Source organism: Falco peregrinus, chromosome 2 (genome assembly GCF_023634155.1).
Source record: "Falco peregrinus isolate bFalPer1 chromosome 2, bFalPer1.pri, whole genome shotgun sequence".
Taxonomy (NCBI): Eukaryota; Metazoa; Chordata; class Aves; order Falconiformes; family Falconidae; genus Falco; species Falco peregrinus.
The window spans coordinates 43212103-43239506 of NC_073722.1; positions in this window are offsets into that span (position 1 = coordinate 43212103).

A 27404-nucleotide genomic window follows, 5' to 3' on the forward strand; every position below is an offset into this window, starting at 1 on the left:
AACTGGACGTTAGGAAAGAGTTGTCTCAAATTGTCCCCAGATCTGGGATTGTAGACTGCAACCTACACACAGCTCTCATCTGCAGAAGCAGCAGGGTCAGGGCTGAAGCCTCTCATTCACTTCATGGGTCACTGGAAAATGCCTTACCCCATGCAAGACTCCTGATCTTCTTCCAGAATGACTGACTTCAAACTTCCCTTGCAAAAGCAAGGGGCAGCATGTTGTTTCTAAAACTTGGTAGTTGTTTGGATACTTATGTTAGCCAGCTGTTTTAACGAAAACACTAATATTTTCTACCGGAAAGGACCACTATCACTCCATTTTGTGCAGTACAGAAGCTCTCTAATACAGAATCTTCTTTGGCACATGGAAGATTAAAGTGGTCTCCTTGTGTTCACCTTGTGCCATGTATTCACCTTGTGCAACACAGAATCCCTAACAATCAATCCTAAATTTACTGACTACTCATGGATATATCATATTGCTGCCTGCGGTCTTCTGTTAGTAAGGACAGCCTGACATGCAGCCTAGCAACGGTATGCACATTTTGGCTTTTATGAAGGGTTAACATTTCAATATTTTTTTAATTCTTTTTTTTTTGTTCAGATACACAGAGGGATTAAAATATGAATGTGTACTATTTAAATGCAGGGGGGGGGGGGGTGTGACTACATGCATTTCAGAGACATAAAGAATAGATACCATAGAGACTGAGAGTTATTAAAAGCAAGGAAAACCATTTTTTCTTGACCATATATTAAGCAGGAATAAAGTAGAGGCCTTGCTTCACTTCCTATGAAGTACAAAGTATATATTCAAGTACATTAAACAAACAAACAAACAAAAAGCAAAAAAGCAAGCATTTTAAGAAGGAGAAAAGAGCAGAGAGTAAAAAGCAATGTTCAAGAAGGAAGCTTTGTTGAAGTATGAAAGGGCAATTTGCCAAAAGAATTATGCTTCTGAAGAAAGCAGTGCATGCCAATTTTCAGTCCAAAGCAAAATGTCTGTAGCTGAGGTCTTAACTTCTGGAACAAAGGGATTGTATGCCACATAATGCTTGTAAAACAAGTGAGTAATCTCTGCACATGCCTGTGTTAGAAATGAACAGAACATTCCCATTTTACAAATGAGTAATAGTGAGTCCTGAACATTTTTAATTAGTTCGTTCAGCTCCACTACAAGGAGACCAGAAAAGGAACAAGGATAGCATTCTAACAAAGTCCAGTAAACTAAAAAAGAACCCCACCCAAAAGCTGTCTATTTTCTGCAGCAAAGTAAACCTGAAATTATGTCATTCCTAGAACTGCCTCCTGCATAGGTACCAAACTTCCATGTGTGTACTTGGATGCAGCGTGGTTGCCTCTTTCAGAGTGTGTGGGAACCAGACTTGATCACACTTGCCAACACAGTGTCCTGCCAGGCACAGGGAGCTGAGACAGGTACTAGACAGAAAATGTCATTTTGCAGCCTCTCTCAGACTACTGTCTTCAAAGGGGATAGACTTTGTCAATGGCTTACTGTAGAAGACTGAATTCTATGGTCGAGACAACAACCAGCATAAATAAGCAGATACTGTCATGTACAGGGCAGAAGATAATAAAGAAGCTAATGTGAGTACAAGCTGACTAGTTATTACAGTAGTCTGAGTAGTCATACAGTCTCTCTTCTTCCACAAGGTCATTGAAATACTTGTAACTTAAGAGATCTTTAAAGCAGATCCTGATTGTTTAAACAGGATAATGATGGAGCATAGCATATTGCTCAGGAGTTCTGCTCGCTGCATGCCTTTCCTGCTCCAGGTAGAAATAGGGGTAGGTGCACCCTTTACTGTATAATGCTTGACTCACAGAATATCCCACCATATACGCCAAAATTTCAGGCCCTGAATCTCCTTCAAAGTGACCATGTTGTATTATATTACCTATCTGTTGTCACAGCCTTGGCAACACAAGTGTGCCCATGTCCCTTTACAAAAAGATCTGTGCTGTCTGTCATGTGTTAGTGTCATAGAAGAAACATTCACTCTGTGACCTGTGAGATACTGCATAACAACAACCTAGTCCAGTCCAACCTTTATTAACAGTACTACATTTATGAATTGGCCTTATGGTGATCTTATACTAAGAAAGAAGTGGGACAGGCACCAGTCCATGTTGAAGGCTATACAGAACCCCTTCGATGGCAAGCTGGGCCAACTCTGTGTTTTCTATGAGTGCAGTGGCTCAATACTCATGTTGGACTTCTGACATCTTCATGTGGCCTTTCAAGTATATTCTGCTAAGCATTCACCGTTCAGTTGAAACACTCAGTTCTTCAAGATGATTGCTAACAATTATAAACCCACTATCTCCCACTGGCTGTAAAGAACAAGCAGCAATTATGTGGTGGTGGAAGTGTATGATCCTTGAGATGGGGTTTATTTATCTGTGAGTTGCTGGTTCAGAGGTACATGGTCACATTCCTGTGTAACAATCCAACCTTATCTTTGCAGCAACAGCTGGGTAACTGTGAGTATCCACTTCCGCCACGTAATAGCCAGACACTGGGAGCCTGATCAGCCCAGACTCCTACTGGTGATACACAATTTCATAAAAAACATGTCTCCTGTTATGGAGTTCCCTGTGGGTGCCAGCTACTCCATCACAAAGCCTGTTCATTTATCTACTTTAACTGTGGGGTAGGTGTGTACCTTCTTCCTCTCCAGTCCATCAGGCTGCCTGAAAAGAAATCAGTTAAGTGCTTAAACCCTGCAGACAGGGTGTTTATGTGGCAGGTCTGGTATGGCATGCTGTCAACACTGGTATGTAGTCTGATGTGAGAATTTAAAATGAGCCACTTGGTTCCCTAGAGCCTTTCTTGGAGAATTTGAGAACTGGACTCAGGAGAATGTGCCAAACTGGAACGTATATACACTTGGTCATTTTGAATCCCAAGACCAGGGCTTAGAGTACCCTGAAAGCAACCTCAGATGTGCTCAAATATTTGCTGAGTAAACAGCGTGTGCATAAACCTTGCAGTTGGTGTGAAAAGAACAAGCCAGCAACCTAAAATATTTAACTGTTTCCAATTTTGAAAGAATAGCCTCTTTTCCAAATGCAGTGATTTCACCTTTTTTTTTTCTTTATTTTTCTTGTTTTGTTTTGGGGTTTTTTGTTTTGTTCTGGTTTTTTTTTTTTTTGTTTTGGTTTTTTTTTGTTTTGTTTTTGTCAAAAACTTCGGGGCTATTTTTGTACTTCTGAAGAAAACAGCTTAGAATTAACTGCCAATTCAAGTCCTTCAGGGCATTCATTTAGCCGGCAGCAGTTTATAGTCTTGGCTTATCTTCTTTTCACCTCCATGGTGTATGCTGTTATTGCCAGCCCACCGATAAACTCAGCTTCGTCTCGGGAGGCTAGAGACTGCACGTGAGATATGGATAAAAAGGAAAAGAAAACTCTTTTTGAAAGCTATATGTGATTAATCACTGGCTGATATTCCTTCCACTTCTTTATAGGTTTACTGCATAAGACTCCTGACTAATCCCCCTGAAGGGTTGTCATTTGTAACAAAGTTGAAGTGAACAATATTATTTTAAAACAAAACAATGTAGCATAAAGTAACACAAGCCAGTAAATACACACAGGGCAGATCTTGTGGAAGTAAATAGATAAAAATGCAATTTGATGAGGTTAATTATACTCAGAAGGGCTTTTTCTGCCTTATAGAAAATCTGTTTCAGTTCCCTGTAGATATGGATAATGCTTAATAGAGGCCTATGTGTAATGGAATATAGTTACTTCGTGACTATCTATGCTTCTCAGTGGCCTAGTCATAGGTGTGGAAAAGTCCTAAAATAAAATAAAACCCAAAATTCTTTACTTCTAAGTCATAAGTACTTTCCTGTGGAAGACTGAAGCTGTGTTAATTATCATTGATAATATACAGCTGTAGGCTGGCTTCAGGGGTGTGGGGGGCTGATGTAGATAAGGTGCAGCTGTGGCTGGTTCTGTTAGGAGGGAGAGCAGCCAATGAAGAGAGAGCATCTTGGATGAGGAGAGACAAAGAGAAGTCAGCAGAGGTGAAAAGCAGAGGGACTAGCTAGAACAGTGTGAAGAAACAGCATGAAGAGTAGATGGACCTTTGAGGCATTGTGTGGGATTGGTGGCTGTGCTAGGGCAAAGTGTGCTAACTACTTATTGAAGTTAACTCGGTATGTGAGGGTAAAGGACCTTGTTGGAGCTGGCTAGTTTTGAGAGTGCTGTGACAGTTGGTGCCCTGTGTGAGGCCCTTCAGATTATGAGACTGAGTGTAATGAGTGGTGACAGCAGTTGATGGTTGTGCCAGGGGACATTTGAAGTTTTGAACAGTGACAGTGGTGCCTAATGTAGTGGAGGCAGGCAGAGGTAGCCTGTGATCTGGATCACATTGAGATAGGTGGGAAGAGCCTGGAGATCTGGATCAGACACTGGTAAAGGTGAGCTGTTGGGATCAAAGAGAAGGAAGCCCAACTGCTGTGGAGTTTAGAGACTGAGGGTAACAGGCAATAGCAACAGAGTACGTGGCCAGATGTGGCAGCAGCGGCAGGTCCAGAGTGGGTCTGGCTAGACAGTGGTGATGGCTGTGCCGGGGGAAGGTACAGGAGCAGTGCAGTACCGCAAGCAGCTCCTGCCACTGCTGCTGCTTGGCCTGGTGGTATTCTTGCTGGTGTTCATGTGCTTGTTGAAGGTGTCTCCAGTCATAGAAGAAATGAGTAACCACAAGGATGTTGAGAAGCTTGTTGGGACACGGAGTAATGTATTAGTGATGTATTCTAGATCTGCTTTTGTTGAAAGCTCATTCAGGTTACTGTCCAGTGTGACCCAAGAGGTGAAAGGATGAGGTACTATAAGTTCATCAGAACCCCACTCTGAAGAAAACAAAACCCCAGATTTCAAGAAAGCAGATGAGAAGAAAGGTGATCAGCCCCCAGAAGCTGAAAAGCCCAAGATAAAATTGAAGAATGGATATGTGTATGAGTTCAGGGACAAGTTGTCCGGACTGTATGAAAAGTTTATTTGTAGAAAGGTTCTGCTGATTATTAAAAACACAAGGTGTGAAATGTTAAGAGGAAAAGAAAGAAAGGAAGGAATTGTAGAGGAGTTATAGAGGATTGTATGAAAAGTTTATTTGTAAAAAGTTTGTGATGATTGATAAAAACATGAGGTATGAAATGTTAAAAAGGGGGAATTGTAGATGAATGAGGCTGGGTTAAATATCATTGATAATATACAGCTGTGGGCTGGCTTCAGGGGTGGTGGGTTGGCTGATGTAGGTAAAGTGCAGGTGTGGCTGTTAGGTGGTTGAGAGCCAATGAAGAAAGAACAGCCAAGGAAGAGAGGGGAGGAAGAAACAGAAGAGAGAGCGAGCCCGTGATTGCCCTGGATGAGGAGGGACAAGGAGAAGGCAGCAGAGGGACTGGCATGAAGAGTATGTTGGTATGTGATGGTAAAAGACCTTGTTGCAGCTGGCTAGTTTTGAAAGCGCTGCAACACTTTCCAGTGTTTACCTCTTGCTTTTCAATTAAAACAAGAAAATACCAATCTATCAAAACTATAGTACTGCATGCATAACATGCACAGGTGACTTACTACAAAGCAACTACATAACTTGTGACAGATCAGACAAAAGTTTTCAACCATTTTACAATATGTTTTTTACCTAAAAAGTTCTTGTCAAGAAAAAAAATCTTGATTGCCTGAGGGAAATCTAGGAATCTATTAGGTTTTGGTTTCACAGAATTTTAGCTCTGTGAAAGTAGTTGCTCTCTAGAGGGCACGTCTCTGGGAGATAACATACCTTGCTGTAACTAGCATGTATCTCAACATCAGCCAAGAGCAGGTTTACTTATTCATGGTTGCTTGTAAATATCATAGGCGTGCAAAAGAACATAGTTTGTGAAAAGAGTGCAGCCATGTTTGTGAGTTCACAGTTTAAAGATTTAGGTTTGAAAAGCTCTTTGAGATCATCAAGTCCAAACATTAACCCAGGACTGCCAAGTCCATCTCTAAACCATGTTGCTAAGCACAGCATCTACATTTTTTTTTAAGTGCCTCCAGTGATGGTGAGTCAACCGCTGCCCTGGGCAGCCTGTCCAATGTTTTACAACCCTTGCAGTGAAGGTGTTTTTCCTAGTATCCAACCTAAACCTCTGGTGCAATTTCAGGCCATCTCCTCTTCTCCTATCACTTCTTAGGAAGAAGAGACTGACCCACATCTGTCTACAACCCTCTTTCAGGTAGTTGTACAGAGTGATAAGATCCCCTGAGACTCTTCTTCTCCAGACTAAACAACCCCAGTCCCCTCGGCCACTCCTCATCAGACTTGTACTCCAGACCCATCACCAGGTTTGTTGTCCTGAATCCTTGTAGTCCTCCAGAGTTGCCTGGCCCTTCTTCCAAAGGTAGTAAACTCTCCTTTTTTCACCTGAGTTCCAGTGAAAGGTCTCTGTTCAGTGAGGCTGGTCTTCTTGCCTGCTGTCTCATTTTCTGGCACATGGGGATGGCCTGCTCCTATGCCTTTAAGGCTACGTTCTTGAAGAATGCCCAGCCTTCCTGGACTCCTTGGCCCTTCAGGACTGCCTCCGAAGGGACTCTGTCAACCAGGTTCCTAAATAGGCCAAAGCCTGCCCTCTGGGAGCCCAAGGTGGCAGTTCTGTTGACCCCTTTACTTCTCTGAGAATTGAAAGCTCTATCATGTTGTGATCACTACACCCAATGTGTAGTACACCCAACTACACTACTACTCTGATCACCACATCACCCACCAGTCCTTCCCTGTTTGTAGACAGCAGGTACAGTGGAGCACCTCCCCTGGCTGGCTTCCTTTCCAGCTGTGTCAGAAAGGTCTCTTTCACACTCTCAGGAACTTCCTAGACTGCTTCCTATTTGCTGTGTAGTATTTCCAGCAGACATCTGATAAGTTGAAGTCCCCCATGAGAACAAGGGCTAGCGATCTTAAGGCTTCTCCCAGCTGTTTGCAGAATGTTCCATTTATCTCTTCATCCTGCGATGAAAAGAATGAAAACACAGAAAAAACTCAACCTAAACAGCTTTTCTTTTTCCTGCTTGACATAGGCTTTTGAATTTTCTATAAAACATTTTACCTTACAACATGCATATAGAACAGATTAGTGGTTCAAGCTTCTTGTTGACACAGATAACAGCAATTCATAGGTGTAAAACTATACAGTTTTGGAAGCTTTTTTTCTTCCCAGGCCTCACCATACCTGATGGAAGGGTATTTGAGATCCCTTCTGATCCCACCTAAACTCTGCTTTAAATCTCTTCATAGACAGTTCCTAGGTCCATGCTACTGTTCTTCTTTAATAATTCCCCTTCCTTCAAATCTTACTAGCAAAACCTATAATCTTTCTCAATCTTTATTTTAGAAGTATAAATGATTAATGAAAGATTATTTGCTTTCCCACTCCCATTCCCGTATTCAATGTAGTTAAATATAAATGAATATAGTATTCCTACCAAGCTTGTACCAATGCCTGCAACTAGTGCTTTCCTATCACTCGTGAAGGTATCTCACCTAATAGGTCTTCACGTTTCATGACATCAAAGACAACATCATGTGATCGCTTTCTATCTAGGTCAGCTTCCTATTCTGTTACTTCCACCTGAGTTTGCACCTTGTAGTTGAGGCTTTACCAAATTCATGCATTTTTAGTATGTACTATGAAAATTCATCTCATTCATTCTCTACCTGAACCAATAATTTCCCATGAGTCACTGTCTTCAACGTCCTACTGGAATGAGACCCACATCTTTTACATCCTAATGTTATTCATGAGCTGTGTTCTCTTCCAAACTGCAGAAGATAGTATCTCTTGATGCAGGGGTCTAGTGCCCGTTAACAAGATCAGTGAATAGAAGATATTTTATCTCCTTGTTAGTTGAACTGGATGCTAAATTGGGTCCTGCAGGATATGTTAGAGGAAATGTTCCAAAAGACTGATCCTCAAAACAAGGATAGGATGTGTCTGTAATGTATATATCCTTCAGGGACACCAGGAGATAAGGGAACTGAGACAAGGGATTTGAAAACCTTCCTGTCTGTTGTAACTCCCTTTAAATGTATTTATTTTTAATATGGAATGGTGGTTTTTGCTGTAATTCCTGTGTTTCTGATATAGTAGAATGACATTCCAGTCCATAGACGTCACGATTTGAAAAACTCGATGCCACGTACCCCAAACTCCAAAATTGTCTGCATTCCCACAGCACAGAAACAGTGACATAGTGCTTGTGAAGTCCATTCAATATCTTTGACAGAGGCCTGCAACAAAGCAGAAAGAAAAACTCCATTTTCTGTCCATGGTAGGTACCAGATTTTGTGGGGAAATAATGTATCATAAACAAATAAGGAAGCAGAGGTGAGAAAATAGGAAGGATAAGAGGAAAAAAAGTTTTGGAAATAAAAATGAATTGCAGATCTTCTAAATTTTTACATATAGTCTTACAAGGTAAGGACCTGATAATATCTGTAAGGTCTACAATATCATAAAAACAGACCTGTCTGCTCTTAATCATATTTCTTAGTTTTAGAAGAACAGGAAGGACCAATCAAAGAGTGGACTTAAACCCTCGTCTGTGTGATTAGTCTCACTCCTTTCTACCTCAAGTTGTTAAATGCAAAAGAGAAGCAGGAAGCTCTGCCACATATACCCATTGTAGTTTGTTGTGTAACATTCTGTAGCAGTTATAAAACAGACTGCTCCTGTACCAAATGGGATCCGTCTTGTCTAAATTAGACTGAAACAAGTACATACACAGGTCAAAATAAATGTAAATAGCACTGAGACAATTCATATGGAGCAGGTGAAGGAGCAGATCTTCTTGAGTGCTATCCCATAACACATACAGGACAACCAGGACATCAAGCCCAGCCAGCATGGGTTTATGAAAGGCTGGTTCTGCTTGATGAACCTGATCTCCTATGACAAAGTGACCTGCTTAGTGCATGAGGGAGAGTCTGTGGATGGTGTCTACTTGGATTTTAGTAAAGCTTTTAACACCATTGCCACAGCATCTCCTGGAGAAAGTGGCTGCTCATGGCTTGGGTGGGCATACTCTTTGCTGGATAAAAAACTGGCTGGTTGGCTGGGCCCAAGGAGTGGTGGGGAACGGAGTTACCTCCTGCTGGTGGCCGGTCACAGGGGTGTCCCCAGGGCCCAGCGCCGGGGCCAGCCCTGTCTCATGCCTTTATGGATGATGTGGGCGAGGGGATCGAGTGCACCCGCGGTCAGTTTGCAGATGGCACCAAGCCGGGGGGAGCGTGGCTGTGCCGGGGGCAGGGGGCTCTGCGGGGGGCTCCGGGCAGGCCGGGCCGAGGGGCCGGGGCCTGTGGTGTGGGGGTCCCCAGGGCTGAGTGCCGGACCCTGCCCCTGGGTCACACCAGCCCCCGGCAGCTGCGGGCTGGGGGCAGGGGGCTGGGAACTGCCCGGCGGGACAGGGCCCGGGGGGGCTGGGCGGCAGCGGCTGGGCATGAGCCCCCAGCGTGCCCAGGTGGCCCAGGAGGCCAGCAGCGTCCCGGCCGGTGTCCGAAACGGTGTGGCCGGCAGGGCCGGGGCAGCGCCCGTCCCCCCTGCCCTGGGCACTGGTGGGGCCGCCCCGCGGGGCCTGGGCTCAGCGTTGGGCCCCTCACGGCCAGACAGACACTGAGGGGCTGGAGCGTGTCCAGAGCCGGGCAGGGGCTGGGGCAGGGGCTGGGGCACCAGCCTGGGGGGGCGGGGGGGTCAGCCTGGAGAGAAGGGGGCTGGGGGGGACCCGGTGGCTCTGCAACGGCCTGGCAGGAGGCTGTAGCCGGGGGGGTCGGTCTCTGCTCCCAGAAAATTAGTGATAGGATGAGAGCAAATGGCCTCATGTTGCACCAAGGAAGGTTTAAGGTTGAGTGTGAGGAAAAAATTCTTCACTGAAAGGGTTGTCAAGACTGGAACAGGCTGCCCAGGGAGGTGGTGGAATCACCTTTCCTGGAGATATTTAAAAGACGAGTAGATGTGGCACTTGGGGACATGGTTTAGTGGTGAACTTGGCAGTGCTGGATTAACGTTTGGACTTGTTGATCTTTTTTTCCAACTTAAATGATTCTATATGCAGAAGCCAGTTGTGTGAACACATAGATGGCTTTCAGATAAGACATAAACTGATCAGTAAGATAAATAGCAAAAGTCTGTAGTTGTATTTATTTGCTTAGCTGTTATGAATACACACAAGAGAAATCCTGAGGAACTAAAATGATGTCATGACAGTTCATGTGGAAAAGATCATGTACAGGGATAAGTGGTTGGTAAAAATTGCTGGAGTAGCATTTTGCAAAAATCTGTTTCTATAAAAATGCTGGTGAATTTTTTCACACACACACACACCCCCACACACCCCGAAAAAAATATTCTTAATGCAGGAAAATGATGGAGACAGAATGGGGAGAGGATTTACAAACACAAGGAAAGGTACAGTTTCAAAATTTTTGAAGCAAATTTTTTATTTTTTTGAGTTCGAAATTATTTTGGCATCAGGTCTTTTTAAGGTTTCTTTAATAAAATTAAGTGTTCTAATATGTTGGAAAGTCAAAGCCAATTATTTTCATCTGCCCCCATGTAGAACTTTAAGCATGGAGTAACTGTTGAACAAGAAGTTCTGAATATTGAAATTTTTGCTATTTTGTTGTGAATTGATTAGAGAAATGTCTAACATTTCCCTCAGTGTAGGCAAAGAAATATCTAGAAGTCACATGTCCTGTTTGCTGTAGGTGCCTATCTATCCTGGGATGGAACAAATCTGCCTTTGGAAATATCTCTATTCCATGAGTTTTGATGGACAATAAATAAGTGATGGCAACTAACCTTCTGACTTTTAGGGAACTAATCTCAGATTAAATGAATTCCCTAGAGGACCTGAGAAATACTTGCCTTGGTTTCAAATAAATTTTAGTTCAGAGCACCCAATTTTTAATGGAAATTATTGCAAGGAAAAATAGGGTGGTGAACTGAGACCCATACCTTGAGGAGTAAGAAATGAAAAAATAGTTATGGACATGAATAAAGGATAGTAAATAATATTAAAAATCATTCCAATATGTATTCTAACTCCAATATATTGCTTAAGTACAAGGGAAGAAAGCAGCTTTAGCCTTAAGACACTGTACACAGATTATGGACCTAAATTTTGACAATTTAATTGTTGGGGTCTGCAGCGGGTCTGTAGACGAGTTAGTTGACTTTAAAGACTTAGTCGTGTACATTTAAGACAGCCACAAAAATGTCAAGTATGTAAACAGGGTGTGAGAACCCGGAACTTGGAACCGCAGCATACGGGCACCTACAACAACAGCAAATAGCAAGCAAGAAGAAGAAAGCCTATCAGGGTCTGACACATGAACTGTCTAAGATATATAAACAATATGTAAAAATAATAAAAACCATCTTGGCCATTTTGTCCAAACCCAGCCACGTAGATATAGTGTTTTTATGTCTGTCTCAACTTGCATCGCCACATGTAATTTCTTGTTAAATTCAGTTAAAATGCCCCGAGGAGCCAAAAAAATTGCTGATTAAATATTAAAGGTTTTCTCAGAGACCGTGACACCTAGCTGAGACTTTCCCTATGTCCCAAAGGAGATGTGCACTTGCAGGTGGCTCAGCTCAGAACGGTCCTTCCTCACAGACCACACATCTGCCATCCCAAGTTTCTTATCACACCTTCTGTATCTTCTCCTTGTACTTTTCCATATTCTATTCTTTTCTTTCCTGATATTTATCGCAGTGCATGTGTTTTATTTACACAGAGTAGCAACTAAATGATTTTATTAATTTGAAATTTTTAACATTGACTTTAAAGTAAGTTATCCTTAATTTTTTCAGCACATTAGAACTGAACGCAAATTCAACCTGCAGGATTACAATTTTGCTGGAGTGCCTGTTCTATTAGGTTTAGGGATTTTTCAAGTGCGTTTATTATAAGTGCATTCCTAACATAAGTCTGCTTCCACTAGCAAACTTTTGTCAGAAATAGATTTGATCCATTCATGCAAAAAAGACCAATTTTCTCTAATAAGCCTGCGTAAAATAGATTCCTCTTTCATGACTTTATCACAGATAAGTTTATAACAAATTTGAAAACAGGAAATATCACTGTATTTCAGTTTTCTTCTGTAAAAGGAAGTCTTCATTCAGGACTGGATCCCTTTTAGTTGACTGTAGTCCTCTAAAAGATAAGAGCCTTAGTCTAACTAGTTGTCTAGGTTCCTCTAAAACCCAAGAAGAAAGTGACAACTACAGGGACCAATTAATCCCATTTTAAATACAACAGCTGTTTGGCTAGAATAAATCATCCACAGAACTGGCAATCTCTTTTTTAACTTTGACTATGCAGCTTAATCTTAACCACTAAGCATCAGACAGAGGTGACATAAACCTTTGCAGAGCCTGCAGAGATTTTCCCTGAGTACAGGTGAGGAGCACCCAGGAGAGGGTGCGCTATCCTCCCAACACATGGACTCATTTAACACAGAGGTCAGGGAGAGGTGACCAAGGATGTCTCTAAGGATGTCTCTAAAGATGTCTCTGTCCTTGTGCCTTGAAGCATCAGGTAACCCAAGACGCACCAGGACTGCTGCCACCACAGTCATCACTCACACCTGACCATAATGAGGACAAGAGATGTTCTTAACTAACCATGCTTTTCTTTGACAAATATATAACTTTCCCCCCTCCTTCCATTATGTGGTTTCTATTATATATTTAACATATTTCCATTACATTTTTCTATCTCATGCTTGGGGTTCATTAAAGGAACACATTTAGCATACTACCATTTAAAATTACATTTTAAAGTGCTGTTATATACCATAATTCATACAAGTCTATATGAATTGCATTTGCAGTTGCTGGGGAATGATGCCTCATAAATCATTTGCAGCTTTAGATATTTTTAGTGTTTCCTGTCAATACCTAGCCATAAATCCTATACCATTGTCATTAGCATCCCAGTTCAATTCTTTAAGGAATTTCTTTCATTGCATGAAGACAAGCTTAACATAGTGATGAATGGTTAGAAAAAATATTGTTTCCCAGATTTCCCCTTTCCATTTTTATATATTCACAGGGAGAAAAACCCATTTTTTTTACTTGATGTTGTCACTGAATTTCGCAAGTTTGTATAAATGTTGCTAAATTTGAATGAATCTGGGGGAACAAGAAACTGAATGTCGCAACACGAACCCTACATTTTTGTGATCCCTTGCCCTCACAGCATGGCAGAGGTCACAAAAAGAGCCTGGTTTCCTTACCTATTTCACTGCATGATCTGAAAGGAGGCTTTATAGGAATCATGGGAAAATTTAGATGTAGCAGTGGCTTGGCTGTCCGGGAATTCTTTTCCTTCTGTGTCAAGCAGTGCCCTCTGGAGGTTGCTGCAGGGTGCTATGGGCTCTTTTTTTCCCCTTTTTTTTTCCTCTTCCCCCACCCCCACCCCCCACCCCCTATTTTTCCTCTTTTTCCATTCCTGTTTTTATTACATATAGCAGCACTGGGAAATGAGACATGAACTAAATTATGTTTAGAGATTTATTCTAATTCCCCTGACTGGAGTATCTGTTTATGTCTCCCCCCGCAAAATAGATACACTAATTCAGAGCTCAGGGCTGTAAAATGCTCCTAATTGTGACTTTAATCCAGAAAAAAAACAATCAAAGAACAACAAAGACTCCTCTGGGACTATTCATGTGCTTAAAGATAAGTGCATGCTTAGTACTCAAAGTGCTTCATGGCAGCAAATAGTAGGATCAGCTGCCTCGATATTAGCAAAACCTTTGAAAGGGTTTCCTAATTCCATTTCTGCAAATAATTCTATTTTACTTTGTTTTGTTCTGAGGGAATGACTCTCCTATATAAGAAAATGATTACTTGTTTTTGCTTCCTCTGTCCAGTGTGCTTGTATACAGCCATATTATTCAGAAGACACAAGGATAAAGAAAAGCCATTTTAGAAAGTCTAGTATCCAGAACTTAACCATTTTAAAATTTGTCAGTATTGGAGTTAGACAAAGTTATAACAACTCCAAATGTCCTAACATGATAGTACTGAAGTTATATCATCTACTTAAATTTACTCTCTGATGAAATATGTATAACATGACATCATTTTAAGCCAGGTTTCCAAGGGAAAAATGCTGGCAGGGTCTATTATGTTTGTCCACTTTTGAAGAGCATATTCTTGTAAATTTTCAATATCTTGTCCAACTCCCAGTAATTATTTTTAAAAATTATTAATTTTCTACATGTTTGGAGGAAATTTTAAGAAAATTGATGTGAAATTTGAGTTAATTTCACTATTGAGGGAAAAGCAAGTAGAAAACAAATCCCAACTATTACACTTGGCTACCCAGTTAGTGTGTTGTAATTCTGGCTGGTCCTTAGATATATCATTTCCTCCACAGATTTTTCTGCAGAGGTTGGCATTGGAGTGCAGAGTGCAGACTGAGGAAGAGCTGAGGACAAAGGAAAAAAGAGCCCTGGGGATCAGGCGACTGTGACAAGGGGATGGAGTTGAGCTTGGGGGCATTGGGGTGTCACTGGATATAAAAAGTAAAAGAAAATTTAGGCTTCATTAGTTCCATAGCTCCTGGGGCCATTGCTTCCCCCCTCCCTGCCCACCAAAAAAAAACAATCAAAAATTCTCCTCTTGTTTTCTGAACCTGAGGTCTCCCCACTAAACTGCTGGACTTCACTATATATCATCCCAGCCTCTTTCTGCTTTCCTTTGTCGGACTGCTGGTGCTTTTATCGCCTCTCAGCACCCCTTAAAACTCAATCTGTAGCTACCTCCTTGCTCTTTCCAGACTGTCAACTGGGAGTGCAAGCAAAAACTACTTCATCTGAATGTGAGATTTGAATTAAATCATATTTCCTAGAGAGAGTAACTTTGAAGTCAGAACTGAGGCATGGTCTGCGTAGAAAGTTCTTTTTAAGCATTACAAGCCTTTATTAAATGTGATTTACAACCCCCCACCCCCACCCCCCAAAAAAAAAAAAAAGTCTGAAAAGTCTGAAATTTGGCCAAACTGTCTTGGGTTTGGCAAAAGCCACAATGTCACATCCAAATTTATGCCATTGACAGAATTTGTCAAAGGATAGTAATAAAATATGGACAAAGTGATGCCTCTCCGTCTATTTTGGTCTCCAATGTGATCATGCCTTGTTTGCAGATTCTTTCCATAAAAAGTCTGAGATGGAAAATTTCTGCTTTTGTGGCTAAAGCTGAACAGAACCGTAAACATTTGAAAGCCGAATTTCATAATAGAATGTGCCAGGTAATCTTATGAATACTTAACACTATAGAAAAAGAGAAGATGGTGGTGGAATGCAAGACTTTATTTAGCAACAAGCAATTCAACAAGCAATTCAGGCAGCTACATACAGCTATCCGTCAGCATCTGAGATGACCCAGGGTTTTTGATGTATGTCTGTGGCAGATACAACACAGGACTTATAGGAGGCCTCTAGCTTTCTTGGATAGCAAATGGAAGCCAAACTGATCATCTGAGCACATCTTAATTCTCCTCTGATATCTTTTACTTAGGTATCTAAATTGAATATATTGATCTTTACCTGGGTGCCTAGAAGCTGGGAGTGTCTCTGAAGCTTGTTAATAAAGAGGAATGCGGTTGCTTCAAGCAGAATGGATTCCACCACAAATGTAACTTCATATTTTTTGCATGTATTAGTATCTATATATCCCTTTCTAAGGAAGAATTTCATAAGGAGGAGACACTCTGCTATATATTCCCAGTACTCATAAATATATATCCTTGGGATACTTGTTGACAGGCTCTCATCTCCCTCCCTATACTGCTCATCCAATGAAGGGGAATAGAAACCTGTCAGAGATTTTCACCTTCAGCTAAAATCTATCAATGACTATTTTCTCTCCACACCAGCACTGAGGATTTTATGAGTTCCAGAATGATATTAGCAGTTCCCCACTACTGTTTTGACATGGTTTTAAAAAAAACCCCAAAACCAACAAACAAACAAAACAAAAAACCACTCCATTTAAACACTGAGTGAACATTTTATTTGATGAAAACATGAATGCTCTAGTCATTTTGATAATCCAATCAATAAACAATTCCAGTAACAGTAAAAGCTAAATGCAGCAGCAGCAATGCTACTGGTTCATTTAACTACTCACAAAATATATTTATGGTTTTTGGTGGTTGTTGTTGTTATTATTATTATTATTATTATTATTACTCTTTGCTGTCAAAGTTTCCTGGACTTAAAGGTTTGGGTTTTGTTTGGGTTTGTGTTTGTTTTTTTTTTTAAACCACTTTGTCATATATGTTTCCATTGTTACATATGAGCTCTCAGGCATTAAACAGACTTTATAGTTTGCACAGTAATGCATTCCAGAATTTACTGCCAACTTGATAACATTTTTAATTTAGTGAAGCAACACTCTAATGCAATAGTGTCCCTGAAGAAAAATCAGTGCCATTATTTTTCTGGTATTAAATTTCTCTAATGAAATCAATTCCAATTTATGCTGCTTTTGTTATAATATAAAACTTGTTTTAAAGTGTAAATGTCCTAGCTGTCTGCTATGATGATATTCTAAGTTTCTGCTCACAAAAACAATCACCACTAATGGGATTCATAACTGATTGGAGTCTATCAGCAAAAGGCTCTGGCACAAAAACGTTTGGGAGAGGGGTTATAATGATTGTTTTAAGAGTAGCTAGGCCACTAATACATCTGACAACTTTGAAAAAAGGAAGGAAAAAAGGCATTATGAGTCTAGGTATGACTGTGCATGAAAGATGCACTGATGTCAGAGGAATTACAGAGATGGTCAGTGAACCTAATGTGTTTTGTTTATTTACGGATGCTCTTCACCTTACGTGAACGACCGCATCTGTTTTTGATTGAGAGGCAACACTTAATCCAATAAGGAATACTTGCTGTAATATATTCTGAGAGACAAAGTAACATAAATGGAGCAGCACTTTAGATTATGTTACAAATTACTTCATTTATAACATGTTGGTGTATGATGGGCTGAAACAAAACAATACTCTCTTTATCCTGACAAAAAATGGAGTTTTTTGCTAATTTTTCAATTTTTTTTTTGAAGGGTTGAGGGTCTTTTTCAGTAACTTTTCCTTGCCACCCAGCATCCTAGCTTTGCAGTGCAACAGCACACTGATGGCCACTGCACAAGGTAACATTTGGTCCCGATAGGAGCACAGCTCTCATTTCCCGCTCAATAAACCTGTAACCAAAAAAACAGGAAAGCATCCTCAGCTAAATTGTTTATGAAGATTAAAGACAAGCTCAAGTAAATATTCATGTGCATATTTAGGAGTTTATTCACTGAATAAACCACATCAAGTAAATTGTAAACTATCTGTGGGTTCCTGGAGTATTATTCCTTATTTTTTTGTGACTCATGAAGGTTTGCTTCCAGATGGACTCTAGTCTCAGTTCTTTTTCCTCTCTTAAAATAATCAGCTCCAAATGTCTTATGGGGGTCCCCGCACCAGGACATCTTAATCTATTATGTGATGGATTTCTCAAGGAGTGGAGAACTGGTTTCTTTTCTTTCCTGAACTTATCTTCTGGAGTTGTTTCTAGTCAATAAAGCTGCAGTAAAATCTTTACTTAAAATAAAATTAAAACAAAATAAAGCTATTGCATTTGTGCAGAATTCCCTTGATTTCAGGTCTTCCTGCCTGTTCTTTATTGATTCTGTTCTCCTTGACTGATGCATTTGGGATGTAACTCCTGGGAACATCTGCTCACTCCTTCCTCCAGACCCATCATTTGCAATGGTTTCAGAAATGAAAAATGCTCTACCCACTTTATCCCTTCCTAGGCTGCTGTGGAGAAACACAGAAGGGGTAGGGATCAGATTCCAATCTCCTTGTTAGGAGGATGAGAGGAGATAGAGATACCTGAGCTTCTAGGTCTTAATAACTGCTCTTTTGTCTTGGAGGAAATGGTATTTGAGGGAATATTCTTTGCCTTTTCTCTTGGCTGTTTTTCTCACCATGGTGATGGAACAGCTCAGGCAACAATTCAGGCAGAGTTTTCACCAAATACTTTTGAAATATTTTAGAAGTAAATAATATTTTAGTAGCCAGTAACTAGACAGGACTCATTTTTGAATGAGGACCCAGAAGAAAAAAAACTGAGCTAAACAGGTTTAAATGAGGGTCCTGTACCTTAGGATTCAGCTAGAGAGGATCCCACCAGGTACAGCCAGAGGAGAACCCAAAGCAGTCAGTAAGGAAATTCCATGTTATTCAGACCAGTCTCATAAAGTGAATGGAGATGTTTTCATTTCTGACAATGTATATCAAATTTTGATTGTTGTATAGTAGGACTTCTATACATAAATATTTCATTGCCCAGAATGGAAGCCGCAGCATAATTCCTTTATGAAAATGAGAGTTATAAAAATAAGTGCAGCTCAGAACATCCTATTGCTAATGTCTGTGCTGAAAATTTTTATGATTTGTAATATTTAGGTAGTTTTACTTCTGAATTTTTTTACATACACTATTATAAAATATTCTTAAATACTGATTAATACAATAATAACAATGAAAATAATTATGGCTCATGCAATGTCTATTTAATTTTAACTTAGGTTTCAAATTTGGTTCATATTTTTTCTTGTGATTTTCACTTTCCCAGTCATAAATATACACACCATTGAAATTTCAAAAAAGAATATTTCTGAGAGTAGATAGGATGGGAGTTTACGGGTAGATAATTTAGGGTTTTAATACACTAATGATCTGCAGAGAATGCATCTTTTTGTGCTTATGCACCAAAATCTATCTTATGATTATACATTTATTTTGTTTACTTAGTCTTTATGTGCTGGGACATAAAACTGTAAGAGATTTGTTTGCTTTGATTGGGTAGGCTTTAGTTTGCTGAAAATTTGATTTAGAAACCTAGATAAGACAAGAATAAAGTCAGAAGATGAATAAAAAGGCCATAGAGAACTCGGCTGTTATCAAGGGCAATATGTAGCTCTCCCTGGAGTAAATGTTTCTGATTTTCGGTTAACACTCATGTGTTTGTAGAGAGAAAAAGGCATGAAGTAATATGTCCCAAATGTTCATTGCTCTGGGAGTGAATAATTCTTCCCTGATATTGGCTCTTTGTTGCTTTCTTAACCTACATTTCACCTTTGGCTTGATGCTGAGGAGACAGTGACCTTTAGTATACGTTCTCTGGAAAGACCCACTGACCCTGGTTTACAAGCTGAGCTAAGATCAGTTAGATTCCTCCATGTATCTTCTAATTTTGGTTATATTAGTTGATAACATGGCCTCATAGTTCTTTGTATGTTCCAGAATACAGCCAGTGCTTTGCTTTTCCCTCCTTTTAGAGGGAGTTATTGTTATGTGGCTATTTTACAGACCTTGATTAAAGTAGGCCAAGGCACACAGTGTTTGTTTAGTATTGCTTACAAAAGGTTCAATTGAATATTTATGTTTGACTGATGGTGAAATTATAAGCATGCTTAAAATTAAGGACACGGTTACTCTTTTTGTTCAATCAAAGTATTATTTTGCTTTTCATGGTTTCCTATTGAATTTTATATTTTACTGTTTGGACTTATAGTTTTAGATTGGGCATTTATGTTATATTAAACTTGACAGAATACTAAATTATATTACCAAGATCCATCTAGCTGTGTAGGAGCAGAAAAAGATGCCTAAGGAAACAGGGCTGGTTTTCTTTACACATACAAAACTTGAAAAGGTAAAGGTATGATTTTCAAATATCATAACAAGTTACTACATCCAGACAGGCAGAGACTTCAGGTGAGAGTGCTAGTAATGAATCCCTCAAGGAAATACATTGCAAGTTAGGATGGGTGGGCCATCCATATTTATATTTTGACATTGACATGAAGCATGAAATCTCTTAATTATGAATTGCATGATTTCTGTAAATGTTTCGCCCTATAGAATTGACTTAGCTACTTGTTCTTCTACTTAAAATCATTATTACTTCAACTACAAAACTGTGGACATCTTGTTGAGAAAAGTAGCCTATTTTTCATTAAATAATTTGTCATTCTCCCATAGCACAGGAATTACTAATAATACTGTAGTAACAAAATCATCAAGTTTTTCTTCCTCTTTTTTTCTTCCCATTAACCACAATTATCAGTTCTTTTCAGACCTCCTTTCAGCACAAACTGGCAAATTATGTTGTCACCAGAGAATGCAAACCTATGTAAATTACAAGTTTTCATGCATTAAAGTTAACATCTCCAATACTAGTATATAAAGAACTTTGCATTTGTTTAAAATGAGAAAACATGTTTCTTTGGACTGATCTGATAAATATATGAAGTATCTATTTAGTCCAGAAATGTACTAAATACGGAAAGTTTCTGGGGTTTCAAAGATGCTTTCCCAGTTGTATTCAGTCAAATCTCACCTTTCCAACTCTTTCAGGTCAAGAAATCTAACCTGGATATTCTGACCTATGGATACAGCCCTGATCATAGAAATTCAGTGCACGAGAAACAGTCCTAAAGGTTCCCCTTCCTGCAGGTCTCTCCACACCTTTGCAGTCCTTGGAGGCAGTCTGAGTGGCTACTGACAACTTGCATATGTCAGTGTGTAAAATTTCAAGCCAAAAGAATTTGTGATGTGTAGTGAAAACAGCCGCTTGGTTTGACAACCGTTGGTGCTGCTTTCTCAGCCATTAGGCATAGGTCTGGATAACCCCTAGAAGAGATTCTAACATATTTCTGCGGTTGACTGAGAGTAAAGTCAATTGATAGGGTCACAAACAACTATGAATACACTATCTAATACTGCTGAGTCAGTGTCCTCACTTATTGTAATCAAAAAATTTCATGGGAGCATGAAGAAGTGTAATTTCTCATTTCAAGCCAAGTTAGTAACTAAGAATTAGAAAAGCATCAGAGTTATTCCCATTATGTTATTCCAGAATGACCGGACTCCATAATGGTTCATGACCAAGGGCCCTTGAGTGGTAGACCTCTGTTCTCCACTAACATCTTCTGGCATCTTTATGAGCAGAATGAGTCCTAGGATTCAGTCTGGAAAAGAAAACCTCAGAAAAGGCCTCAATACCACATTAATATTTCAGTGATGAGTTGAACTGTAAAGCTTGTGAGATCTGTCTTGAAATTGTTGGAGATGTCATGACGTCAAGGGTGATAGCTCACTTCTGGAACAAACTCATTCCCTCGTTAGCGGACTCTTGGAAAAGAATTATTTCAGATCTTTGCAAAATGCGCTGAGATTATCTATTACCATGCCAACTCACATTTCATTGCCATCTTGTATTACCCTGTACACATGAGTTCAGACTGAATTAACATTTTTATACTTAGATTGTAGGATTTTACAGTGGACCATAATTTTATCCCATGTTTCTCAGTAGTGTTCAGATTAAAAAAGCAGCTTTAGAAGTAAAACTCATAGTTTAGGAGGATCCAAAAAGAGATCGGTCCCATATGAAGTAAGTATATGGAACTGAGTTAGCAGATAAGAATACAGGCACTTTTGTAAGAAGTTTAATAAAAATTTCAACATGGCTTTTGGAGACACCACTGAAAGCAGTACACTGTATACCGGCATTCTTTCAATATCATCTAGAGTTCATGTATTTTTTTTTCTGCCAGGCATCAAAAGTAAAAATTTAGTTTAAATGTTAAGTGCTTCATACATATTATGACAAATTCAGTGCAACTTTCAAAGGAAATGAATTATTCTAAAGGTCAGATGTGTCACGGAATATCCAAAGAGTAAAAAAAGCTGCAAGCATGCTAGGAAATTAAAGCCAAAAAAAAAAAAAAAAAAAAAATGTAGAGAGAAGAAAAACAGATCAGATGTGAGAGAGACAAGCTACAAATCAATCATTACAGACAATGTATATTTCAAATGCACATGCTCCAAGAACTACTCCCACTCTGCTGTATTCTCACAATTCCCAAAAAGGCTGTTGTGTCACTTATGCCATGCATTTCTCTGACAAGTAAATATTACAGTGCAAATATTTTTGTCTTGGTCTTTCAGCATAGAGGGAATTGTTTAATTTTACAGTTTTAATTTGCTTGTTTTTCAATGTAAACTCATGATGACTGATCTGCCTCCTTAACTTAAACAGCAACAGTTTTCAAACAGGTATCAGACACAGTTTTGACATTTTATTATTATGGTATCTATTGTTTTGGGGTTTTTTCCCCAAAATCTAATTAAGATATTCTGATCAACTTTGTGCAGTGTAAATCACTATACCTGTAAAATTATTTATCATGTAAATCAGTGCAACAAAAAGGAGAATATGATACAAAAGCCAGCTAGAATATAGATTATATATATGTTGGCAAAATTCAGGATTCACTGATGTGGTAGACTGAGAATTTCCAGGAAACATAATTAAGAACAATGTAGGGAAGAAAAATGGCAATATATTCTGATTTATTAGTGGATCATTGTTATTCTTCATGGGGAAAAAAAAATAAAAAAAAAGATGACATCACTTGGTCTTATCCTCACGAGGTAGAAAGAAGTCTAAAACCATTGACATCTGTGTATTCCTCAGCTCTGCTTGAGCTGTACCCATTTACACAAGCTGCAGGTCTGACCCTCTGTTCCTTAAAATGCAAAGAACCATCAAAAATAAATGGAATGCAATCAATTACCACATTAAAACTGGTTAACTGGATAACAGAAAGAGATGGCAAAACCAAGCAGGCACACACGCCCCTGCTGGGAATCCCTGCTCAGCTTCCCTACAGGCTAGACTTGGGGACACAGAGCTGCAGCAGCTTCAGATCTGTTGGGTTACTCAATTTTCCACTGTCTATCACAATACTTAATCAGATTTACCCACCAAATGTTGAAGTCATATATATGTTGTAGCCAGCAGGCACACATTCACTTAGAGTCTGCACTGCCTTGACTAGAGTTCATGGCAGCTTACTATCATGTCATCAAGTTTCACCAAAATCCAAATGTTTCACAGCAGTCAGTCCATGAGATATCTTTGATGGGGGCAAAAAGTTAAATCTTGTTTTAACATTGTCAAAACATTTGACAGTGCTCCTGTAGATCCTTTCACGTTGGTTGCTATATCTCTTTAAAAAAATAGCTTAATATTAATATAATACTGTGTTTTAATATGTGCTATCTAATGTATTAAAAGAGCACTGAAGCACACCCTAGTGTCTCAAATTAAGTTAAATACTTTGTAGAAGAGAAAACTCTGCAGTTGTTCTGAATTTTTTCAAATTTATTTCTTGGGGAAGTTGTTTCTTCTTCCATATTGTAAGATTGAGAGAATGACCATACTAAACTGAATGAAGGATTGTTCAAGCTTAACAGTCCCTTAGAGACAGTGGCCATAAGCAAATACCTACAAAAGATTGACATGACTACACAAGAGTATCTCATTTCTCTGTTTAGTAACTTCCAATTAATTATTCCTCCCCTGCCTACTCTTCCCAATCCAAGAACAAATGGGAAAAACTAGAATTCTGAAAACCATTTAGGGAATGTTTTCACAAAGCTTTGAGTGATCACAGTGTCTCGTCTGTCAGTTCTTCTGAGTGACACGAATTGAGAGACAGGTCTGTGACACCAGTTCCCCCTTTGTTTCCTTTCCCCGAACTTGTTCATTACCTTGGTCTTTCAGACATTTCCAGGGGTTGCATGTCAGTACCCTTCATTTTTTTCTTAAAACATCCAAATGTACTGTGAGAGACACACATATGGCTATTTCCAGATGTTACTATGAGATACAAAGAAATTACGGGACCTTTTTAGGTCACAAGCAAAATCTATGGTAAATCAGGGGACTCAGCTTCGAGTTATCGAATCCCAGGTTACTGACTAAAAAAATACACCAAAACTTATTTATACGTGGCAGCTTCAGCTCTGTATTATTGCAGGAAGATGGCATGTGGCAGACATCAAGGTGTCTTTTTACTCAAATTAGTATCTCTGTTAAAATCAATCAATTCCTTCTTCAAGTAGCCAAAAACCAAACAAACTGAATCCAGAGAAAAACAAAGAGGAAAAGGCTTTTAATCTCTGGGGAATATAAAAGGAGTCTGAAGACTGGAGTTCCCACTATCTTATTCAGAAATGCTTTACAATATTTGAAATCTATTTGGCTCATTCTGCCAGGTATTCAGGAATTTCATCAGGATATAAAGGTATTTCTGGTTTGCAGGGAATAGTGTAAAAAGGATGGCCACCGTTACCTATTCAAAAACTTATTTGTTACATTTGAGTAATAACATTTCACTGCCTAATAAGGATAAATGTGCACTTTTATAGGTTTAATTTCCATATTTAAAACTGAATCAAGCATTTCTGTGCATACGATAGCACTGCAAATAGCAGTAGATTCATGATAACAGCATTAGCTACAGCAAGTTCATGAATTACTGTGTAATGCATCCCTTTACAATTTCAATATAGCCCATTTTTCTTCTCCCCTTCCTGCTGCTCTACATGCTATATCTGGGAAGCTGGAGACTAAATATAGCATTCACTGTGCCTTGAACTGGGATGGATGGATAGACTGAAGATTGCTTTGAAGATTATGTATCTATCATGACATGAATATTCATATTTGTCTCCAAAAAAATGTGTCCTTGGTTATTCCAATGGAATGGTACTTTTTGTTAACCCTGAGTCACTGTGTAGGATGGAAAGGAGGACTCATAGGGTCAGGACAGCAAGGAGAACCTTAGCATTCACTTTTCTTCTGCTTACACAGTGCTTTCCCTGATTCTTATAATCTTTTCCAAAGCATTCAGAGGATACAGGGGTGGAAGGAATATTTAGACTTGTACAACCTTCCTCTGCACCCAGATGGCCAGGAGGCTTAGGCAGGAGATGAGTGCTATGTTGCTTGCTTTGAGGGGTTCATTCCTGGTTTTAGACCAGTACAAAGTTTGCACATAGCTCAGGAAACAAAACCTGAAATCTCTTTTCCTCAATAAGATTTCTAACCATTAGGCTAAGATTTTCTTGTGTATTTTATCCACTACCAGTGACAAGGCAGCAATTGGGAACTTCTTGGGAGGAAGTAGGTAGAAACTTTATCCCCTCTCAGTTGGGTTTTTTTTGGTAGTGTTGGGTTTTTTTTTTGGTGTTTGTTTGGTTTTTTTCTTTTCTTTTTTAAATACATGTGTTTAAATCTATAATAGAGAATGTATTCCAGACTCGGGAATCAGGTAGTGACTGATTTTATATTTATACCTGTGTTCAGTGTTTCCCACTTGTTATATCCAAAACATTTTACAAGTCTCTGGTCATGTCATGGTTTTTTGGGGTATTTTTTTCAGATTTTTTTGTTTTTTCTATTGAGGTACATTGCTCTATCCTCCCTGTGTTACATTGGTGAATTGTGCTATCAGATTTTGAATCCTGTTCTGGATGCTTCTTACTTAAGGCTGAAAGTCTGACTCCTTCATTGTATGTATTCTATACATACTGAATATGGTAGTGCATATGAATTTATCTTCTATTGTCAAGTGCCCACATTGCAGACAGCCTCATGGCACAGTGTGCACAGTTTTTCAAGCCTCACAGCAATGTACAGGAGGAAGCACAGAAAAACTTGGAATTCAGTGAGAACCTGGGTGTGCTTATCCAATGCAACCTGAGAGGTAGCTATGTCCCTTCCTCAGGAACCATACCTTGAATTTAATGTTTTCAGAGAATAAAACTGAGAATTTTCAGTTAAAACATGTCTGCATTTCATAAAAGAATTGTCAGATTGATGATAGTTTTGGTGAACTGCTGCCGAGAACCAGGGAGGTTTTCAGTCAGCTTTTCTGGAAAGCTATTTAGGAGCCTGGATACACAGAAGTCATAGCTTTGAGGAAGCTTTTACATGTGAACTACTCAGGACTTCCAGTCGTGCAGGTCAGCTGCCTCCTCATATTGCCACACTTCAGGAGAAAGGGATATCATCTCATCAGTGAGTTCATGCTTGCCAGACAGACAGGTAGCCCAGCAGTGCGAAATCTGTGATGTCCCTAGGACAGAGCTGCTCAAATAGATGGTTCTGCCAACGTTTAATGAATACTGTCACAAATCATGTCACTTTAGCGTATTGCTGCTGATTCTCTGGGAGCACATGTGACTTCTTTAGCACAAAGACTTGATATTTTTTATATATTTCTTATTATTTCAGGCTATTTGTTTTTTTCAGGAATACTTGAAGATAGTAATTTTCTTCCAAGAAATTCGCAGATCTGAAATTTATCTGTAAAATTTTATTTAGTTCCTTTCTTTCTAGTGTTCCTGTTCCTCATACAAAACATATATCAAATCTGGAGTTGAAACCCGCATTTGTATTTTCAGATATTATATTTTATTTGGACTTTCTGCAAACACATGTTTTTTACCACCTTGTAATGCACATCATCATAGTTAGTAGCCTTCACTAAAAAATAGTCAGAATTAGAGAAGCTCTAACAGAGACTGTTTATATGGAGAAGAAATATTCAGACATATAGTAATTAAAACTGTCAGAGATTTATAAAACTAAAATAAAATTAATCCCGTACTTCATGGTTTAAACCAAATCCCTTGGGATTATAACGAGACCTTCATGGGGACAGATTACACATCTGTTGACTGAGAATGAGAGGATTTATGCCTTCTTCTGCAACATCTGGTACTTGCAAACATCAGGAAATATGACAGTCTATACGTTTGACCCAGGAGCAATTCCACGGCTACCTAAAATCTGGACTATTATATTAATCTCTTGTTTTCCAAAGCACTAATTCTCAATTTAGATTTCAAAACATGAAAGAACAGTGATTGCAGCATTTTTTTAATGCCAACTGATAACAAGAACACCTATTAAACAGTAATATGAAGATCCATATCTAATTTCTCCAGCAATTACAATGAAAAATTCACATAAACAATTAAGTTTTAATTATGTCCATTTAAATATTTTAAGTGGAATCTACTTCAAAGAGATGATTAGGCTTTAACTGAGGTATTTCAAAGCAGCTACAAGTTACCAACCAACCCACTTCCAAAGTCTAAATTAACACAGTTTAGCTACCTTTTTATTGATATCCAAATGGTTTTTGAGATGCCAGAAAAATGCTTTAATAGAACTAGATGTCTGATAAGTTAATAAAAGTATAACAGATTGCTTTCTGATGTCTAATTTAGAGCTAATGATATTATACCTAAGTTTTCTCAGACAGCAATCTTCTAGCATTTAATTACATTACAAAAGAAAACTTGCAATGCTAAGTCTGTAACTAATAACTTAATGGGGGCAGGAAGTTATAACAATAAAAAGGTTGCTGAAAAGAGCATTTATTTTTATCT